Source organism: Oncorhynchus masou, chromosome 29 (genome assembly GCF_036934945.1).
Source record: "Oncorhynchus masou masou isolate Uvic2021 chromosome 29, UVic_Omas_1.1, whole genome shotgun sequence".
NCBI lineage: Eukaryota > Metazoa > Chordata > Actinopteri > Salmoniformes > Salmonidae > Oncorhynchus > Oncorhynchus masou.
The window spans coordinates 30,065,853-30,074,411 of NC_088240.1; positions in this window are offsets into that span (position 1 = coordinate 30,065,853).

Genomic DNA, 8,559 nt, shown 5'->3' on the forward strand with positions numbered 1-8,559 from the left:
AGGGTCTGGGTGGGCGTCTGTCTGCGGTGGCGGCTCTGGCGCAGGACGTGGACGCCACTTCACCATAGTTTTTTTGCACCTCTTAGCCTGCCTCCACGGCCTCTTTAGGGCGGCGACCCTCGCCGCCGACCTTGGCCTGGGGGCCCACGCCACGGGTCCCGAATGGACGGGAGATACCGGCAGCGCCGGACAGGCGGGAGTCTCCGGCAGCTCCGGAGTGAAGGGAAATTCTGGCATCGCCTGGCTGACTGACGGCTCTGGCGGCTCCTGGCTGGCTGACGGCTCTGGCGGCTCCTGGTTTGCTGACTGCTCTGGCGGCTCCTGGTTTGCTGACTGCTCTGGCGGCTCCTGGCTGGCTGACGGCTCTGGCGGCTCCTGGCTGGCTGGCGGCTCTGGCGGCTCCTGGCTGGTGGCTCTGGCGGCTCCTGGCTGGCGGCTCTGGCGGCTCCTGGCTGGCTAGCGGCTCTGGCGGCTCCTGGCTGACTGGCGGCTCTGGTGGCTCAGGAAAGACTGGCGGCTCTGGCGGCTCAGGACAGACTGGCGGCTCTGGCGGCTCAGGACAGACTGGCGGCTCTGGCGGCTCAGGACAGACTGGCGGCTCTGGCAGCTCAGGACAGACGGGAGACTCTGGCGGCTCAGGACAGACGGGAGACTCCGGCGGACAGCCTAGTGCGGGGGGCTGCCACCGGAAGGCTGGTTCATGGAGGTGGCACCAGATAGACCAGACCGTGCAGGCGCACTGGAGCTTATGAACACCGAGCTTGCCCAACCTTACCTGGTTGAATGCTCCCCGTAGCCAGGCCAGTGCGGCGAGGTGGAATAGCCCGCACTGAGCTGTGCTGGCGAACCGGGGACACCATGTGTAAGACTGGTGCCATGTATGCCGGCCCGAGGAGACGCACTGGAGACCAGATGCGTAGAGCCGGCTTCATGACACCTGGCTCGATGCCCACTCTAGCCCGGCCAATACGAGGAGCTGGAATGTACTGCACCGGGCTATGCACACGCACCGGGGACACCGTGCGCTCCACCGCATAACACGGTGCCTGCCTGGTCCCTCTCGCTCTCCGGTAAGCACGGGGAGTTGGCTCAGGTCTCCTACCTGACTTAGCCACACTCCCCGTGTCCCCCCCCCAATACATTTTTGGGGCTGCTTCTCGGGCTTCCAGGTCTTCATAATGAATTATAATGAGTTGTTAAATTCATTATACGCCAATGTGCTTATGTGTAGTTTATTATTATTTATTTCTTGTTAATTAGTCAAATGAAGCAAATCCCTTTATCTCTCGAAGATGTACCACATAGCGCTATTGTTTAGCATGAACTCTGCAGGCGAAACAAACCTCACTACACTCTCTTCTCCTAGTGACTTTCTTGTATACTCCCTCCTCAGGATGTACCCAGTAGTACCCGGAAATGCCCGCATCAATGTGGAAATAATAATTGTGCAATTCATGAGTTTTTGTTGTACAGTATGTATTTTTCCATTGAACACGTGGATAGCTGATATTCTCTCAGACTAGGACAATAACATACTAATGTCAGCATGTTTTCCTCTCTCTGTCCTCCCAGTTGATAAAACATTATGAAATACTCGCAGATCCTGCCGGAGCCACAGTTAAGCCAATCACAAGATCCCTTCTTGTCCCTGCTACCCCAATCAACCTGCAGTTTATTAATAGGACAGTCCAGTAGCAAGAGGAACCAATGGCAACAGAAGGAATTTCCCTATGAACCACATTAGTATCAAAGATGGTATATTATATTGACAAGATAGACAAGTGACCGTTGGGACAATGGAAATAAATGTCCTCAAAGATGAAGGAGGAAGCCAGATCAGGTGAGGCCATTCTAGCCAATGAAAGGGCAGATAGTGTGAACAACAGGCCAAATAGATAGATAGAGGACTCATCTTTGTATCTGTGCTATTATATATATATATTTTTTTAACTTGTATTTATTTTTGAAACTTTGTTATCAATAGTTTTCAGTTTTTTGTAGAGTGACAAATGGTGAATGACTGTCGTTATGCATGCCAATGCTTGACAAGATGGATGAATGTAGGATAATGTGTATCGTGCTCGATTTATAGAAATGCTGAAATATGTGGAATTTGTCATTTTGCATTTAGTGTTTGGTTTTCACTGCAAAACTTCTGAATATGTTTTCCATCACATCTGTCTATTTGCAATGGAACTGAGTCAACAAGCGCATCATCGGATCGTTTGTATTAATTTGACCTATTATTACCATAGACCACTCTCTTCTCATAGGCCATAGAGAGTAATAATAATGAGTAGTCTTAATTATTATTTTATTATTAATAGTCAGCATGGCTATTCCCAGAAATTATGCACCTTATTGACTAGTATTTGTCACTGCTTGAATACTGCAATACGGGTTGGATTTCATTGCATTTGACAGAAGGCCTGCATTTATGACAGATTATGCTTAAAGTAACTGTCCAGTAAAAATCTCACTTTTAAAAGTTCATATTCTGTTAACTCATACTCAAATAATGTTGTCCTATCCTATACGGGTACTTGTGGCCAAAGCCTACATTGTAGAAATAAACACTTTAAAAACCCCACCTCAAACCTATATCTCAAACAGGCATTTAAAAAATGCTTACTATTTCCTGATGAGGATGAGCTGGCCAATCAGCGGTGGACTTGTATCCACCGGACATCCACCGGATGTGTACCAAACTCACTAAAAGTGGCAGTAATAAAGCCTCTCTTGAAAAAGCCAAACCTTGACCCAGAAAATATAAAAAACTATCAGCCTATATTGAATATTCCATTCCTCTCAAAATTTTTAGAAAAGGCTGTTGCGCAGCAACTCACTGCCTTCCTGAAGACAAACAATGTATACAAAATGCTTCAGTCTGGTTTTAGACCCCATCATAGCACTGAGACTGCACTTGTGAAGGTGGTAAATTACCTTTTAATGGCATCAGACCGAGGCTCTGCATATGTCCTCGTGCTCCTAGACCTTAGTGCTGCTTTTGATACCATCGATCACCACATTCTTTTGGAGAGATTGGAAACCCAAATTGGTCTACACGGACAAGTTCTGGCCTGGTTTAGATCTTATCCGTCGGAAAGATATCAGTTTGTCTCTGTGAATGGTTTGTCTTCTGACAAATCAACTGTAAATTTTGGTGTTCCTTAAGGTTCATGTTTTAGGACCACTATTGTTTTCACTATATATTTTACCTCTTTGGGATGTCATTCGAAAACATAATGTTAACTTTCACTGCTATGTGGATGACACACAGCTGTACATTTCAATGAAACATGGTGAAGCCTAAAAATTGCTCTCGCTAGAAGCATGTGTTTCAGACATAAGGAAGTGGATGGCTGCAAACTTTCTACTTTTAAACTCGGACAAAACAGAGATGCTTGTCCTAGGTCCCAAGAAACAAAGAGATCTTCTGTTGAATCTGACAATTCATCTTAATGGTTGTACAGTCGTCTCAAATAAAACTGTGGAGGACCTCGGTGTTACTCTGGACCCTGATCTCTCTTTTGAAGAACATATCAAGACTGTTTCAAGGACAGCTTTTTTCCATCTACGTAACATTGCAAAAATCAGAAACTTTCTGTCAAAAAATGATGCAGAAAAATTAATCCGTGCTTTTGTCACTTCTAGGTTAGACTACTGCAATGCTCTACTTTCTGGCTACCCGGATAAAGCACTAAATAAACTTCAGTTAGTGCTAAATACGGCTGCTAGAATCCTGACTAGAACCCAAAAATGTGATCATATTACTCCAGTGCTAGCCTCCCTACACTGGCTTCCTGTCAAGGCAAGGGCTGATTTCAAGGTTTTACTGCTAACCTACAAAGCATTACATGGGCTTGCTCCTACCTATCTCTCTGATTTGGTCCTGCCGTACATACCTACACGTACGCTACGGTCACAAGACGCAGGCCTCCTAATTGTCCCTAGAATTTCTAAGCAAACAGCTGGAGGCAGGGCTTTCTCCTATAGAGCTCCATTTTTATGGAATGGTCTGCCTACCCATGTGAGAGACGCAAACTCGGTCTCAACCTTTAAGTCTTTACTGAAGACTCATCTCTTCAGTGGGTCATATGATTGAGTGTTAGCTGGCCCAGGAGTGTGAAGGTGAACGGAAAGGCTCTGGAGCAACGAACCGCCCTTGCTGTCTCTGCCTGGCCGGTTCCCCTCTTTCCACTGGGATTCTCTGCCTCTAACCCTATTACAGGGGCTGAGTCACTGGCTTACTAGGAGGGGTGCGTCACTTGAGTGGGTTGAGTCACTGATGTGATCTTCCTGTCTGGGTTGGCGCCCCCCCTTGGGTTGTGTCGTGGTGGAGATCTTTGTGGGCTATACTCGGCCTTGTCTCAGGATGGTAAGTTGGTGGTTGAAGATATCCTTCTAGTGGTGTGGGGGCTGTGCTTTGGCAAAGTGGGTGGGGTTATATCCTTTGTGTTTGGCCCTGTCCGGGGGTGTCATTGGATGGGGCCACAGTGTCTCCTGACCCCTCATGTCTCAGCCTCCAGTATTTATGCTGCAGTAGTTTCTGTGTCGGGGGGCAAGGGTCAGTTTGTTATATCTGGAGTACCTCTCCTGTCCTATCCGGTGTCCTGTGTGAATTTAAGTATGCTCTCTCTAATTCTCTCTTTCTTTCTCTCTCTCGTAGGACCTGAGCCCTAGGACCATGCCTCAGGACTACCTGGCATGATGACTCCTTACTGTCCCCAGTCCACCTGGCCGTGCTGCTGCTCCAGTTTCAAATGTTCTGCCTGTGATTATTATTATTCGACCATGCTGGTAATTTATGAACATTTGAACATCTTGGCCATGTTCTGTTATAATCTCCACCCGGCACAGCCAGAAGAGGACTGGCCACCCCACATAGCCTGGTTCCTCTCCAGGTTTCTTCCTAGGTTTTGGCCTTTCTAGGGAGTTTTTCCTAGCCACCGTGCTTCTACACTTGCATTGCTTGCTGTTTGGGGTTTTAGGCTGGGTTTCTGTACAGCACTTTGAGATATCAGCTGATGTACGAAGGTCTATATAAATAAATTTGATTTGATTACTGAATTAATATTTTTATGGACCAGTATACATCCACACCATTCTGTTGTTGGGGTACACCCCATACCATTCTGTTGTTGGGGTACACCCACACCATTCTGTTGTTGGGGTACACCCACACCATTCTGTTGTTGGGGTACACCCACACCATTCTGTTGTTGGGGTACGCCCACACCATTCTGTTGTTGGGGTACGCCCACACCATTCTGTTGTTGGGGTACGCCCACACCATTCTGTTGTTGGGGTACACCCACACCATTCTGTTGTTGGGGTACACCCACACCATTCTGTTGTTGGGGTACAACCACACCATTCTGTTGTTGGGGTACGCCCACACCATTCTGTTGTTGGGGTACGCCCACACCATTCTGTTTTTGGGGTACGCCCACACCATTCTGTTTTTGGGGTACGCCCACACCATTCTGTTTTTGGGGTACGCCCACACCATTCTGTTTTTGGGGTACGCCCACACCATTCTGTTGTTGGGGTACGCCCACACCATTCTGTTGTTGGGGTACGCCCACACCATTCTGTTGTTGCCCACACCATTCTGGGTACGCATTCCACACCATTCTGTTGTTGGGGTACGCCCACACCATTCTGTTGTTGGGGTACGCCCACACCATTCTGTTGTTGGGGTACGCCCACACCATTCTGTTGTTGGGGTACGCCCACACCATTCTGTTGTTGGGGTACGCCCACACCATTCTGTTGTTGGGGTACGCCCACACCATTCTGTTGTTGGGGTACACCCACACCATTCTGTTGTTGGGGTAGACCCACACCATTCTGTTGTTGGGGTAGACCCACACCATTCTGTTGTTGGGGTAGACCCACACCATTCTGTTGTTGGGGTACACCCACACCATTCTGTTGTTGGGGTACACCCACACCATTCTGTTGTTGGGGTACACCCACACATTCTGTTGTTGGGGTACACACCATTCTGTTGTTGGGGTACACCCACACCATTCTGTTGTTGGGGTACACCCACACCATTCTGTTGTTGGGGTACACCCACACCATTCTGTTGTTGGGGTACACCCACACCATTCTGTTGTTGGGGTACACCATTCTGTTGTTGGGGTACACCCACACCATTCTGTTGTTGGGGTACACCCACACCATTCTGTTGTTGGGGTACACCCACACCATTCTGTTGTTGGGGTACACCCATACCATTCTGTTGTTGGGGTACACCCACACCATTCTGTTTTTGGGGTACACCCATACCATTCTGTTGTTGGGGTACACCCACACCATTCTGTTGTTGGGGTACACCCACACCATTCTGTTGTTGGGGTACACCCACACCATTCCAACACAGACAATCTGCTTTTTTATCATACTTAATTTTATCATACTTTTTTATCATTTATCATATCAATTTTATCATACTTTTTTATCATTGAAAATTAATGAAAATGAGAAGACAAGCAAATCACCGGTAATTTTTGATATTTCTCTACTTTCATGTTTCATTGCACTATATCCATGGTCCTGTCTTTGTTTTCTGGTTTTCTTAGTTGAGCAACATTTCAACAATAATTTCTTCTTCTTCAGATCTTAGTAGTACTTGTCATTTCTTTGTACCATGAATGGATAGTGTCATAATTGTATTGTTTAACTGATTGTAGTGAGAATGGATATTGGATACTCCAGTAAACTGTGCATACAGTCTCTATGTACCCTCTCTCACTCTGCATTTCTATCTCTCACTCTCTTTCTCTCTCCCTTCTCCCCTCTCTCTTTCTCTCTCTCTCCTTTCTTCTCAGAAACTATTTGGGACCAACTACCCTGTCAGCATCTCCTTTTATAGTGGTGAATGATTTCTGTGAACGCTTCTCCTACTATGGAATGAAAGGTATAGTAACCTATAATTAAGAATGTTTCTCCTAACTAAGAACCTAACTAAGAATATAAAAAAGAATGGTTCTAATAAGTAAGAACCTAACTAAGAATATAATAAAGAATGGTTCTAATAAGTAAGAACCTAACAAAGAACATTACTAAGAATGGTTCTCCTACAATGGCTTGAAAAATAGTTCACCTAAGACACAAACAAGTGACATGAGTGTAACGGATGTTAGCGGTGGTGCGCGCTAAATAGCGTTTCAATTGGTGACGTCACCTGCTTTGAGACCTTGAAGTAGTAGTTCCCCTTGTTCTGCAAGGCCCGTGGCTTTTGTTGAGCGATGGGTAACGATGCTTCGTGGGTGACTGTTGTTGATGTGTGCAGAGGGTCCCTGGTTCGCATCCGGGTATGGGCGAGGGGACGGTATAAAGTTATACTGTTACATTGATGCTGTTGACCCGGATCACTGGTTGCTGCAGAAAAAAGGAGGAGGTCAAAAGGGGGGTGAGTGTAACGGATGTGAAACGGCTAGCTTGTTAGCGGTGGTGCGTGCTAAATAGCGTTTCAATCGGTGAAGTCACTTGCTCTCAGACCTTGAAGTAGTAGTTCGCAAATGAAATGAAATAAATATATTGGCTCACAAGCTTAGCCTTTTGTTAACAACACTGTCATCTCAGATTTTCAAAATATGCTTTTCAACCATAGCTACACAAGCATTTGTGTAAGTGTATTGATAGCTAGCATAGCATTAAGCCTAGCATTCAGCAGGCAACATTTTCACAAAAACAAGAAAAGCATTCAAATAAAATCATTTACCTTTGAAGAACTTTGGATGTTTTCAATGAGGAGACTCTCAGTTAGATAGCAAATGTTCAATTTTTCCAAGAAGATTATTTGTGTAGGAGAAATCGCTCCGTTTTGTTCATCACGTTTGGCTAAGAAAAAAACTGAAAATTCAGTCATTACAACACCAAACTTTTTTCCAAATTAACTCCATAGTATCGACAGAAACATGGCAAATGTTGTTTAGAATCAATCCTCAAGGTGTTTTTCACATATCTATTCAATGATAAATAATTCGTGGCAGTTGCCTTTCTCCTCTGAACCAAATGGAAAAGTGGACGCAGCTGGAGATTGCGCAATAATTTCGACGGAGGACACCAAGCGGACACCTGGTAAATGTAGTCTCTTATGGTCAATCTTCCAATGATATGCCTACAAATTCGTCACAATGCTGCAGACACCTTGGGGAAACGACAGAAAGTGTAGGCTCATTCCTGGTGCATTCACAGCCATATAAGGAGACATTGGAACACAGCGCATTCAAAATCTGGGGCATTTCCTGTATGAAATGTCATCTTGGTTTTGCCTGTAGCATTAGTTCTGTGGCATTCACGGACAATATCTTTGCAGTTTTGGAAACGTCAGAGTATTTTCTTTCCAAAGCTGTCAATTATATGCATAGTCGAGCATCTTTTCGTGACAAAATATCTTGTTTAAAACGGGAACGTTTTTTTATCCAAAAATTAAAAGAGCGCCCCCTATATCAAAGTTGTTAACAGAAAGACCCAAATCATCTGCCCAAAACACACAGCACAGGTATCACACACATACACACACCAACGGACATGGTAACAATA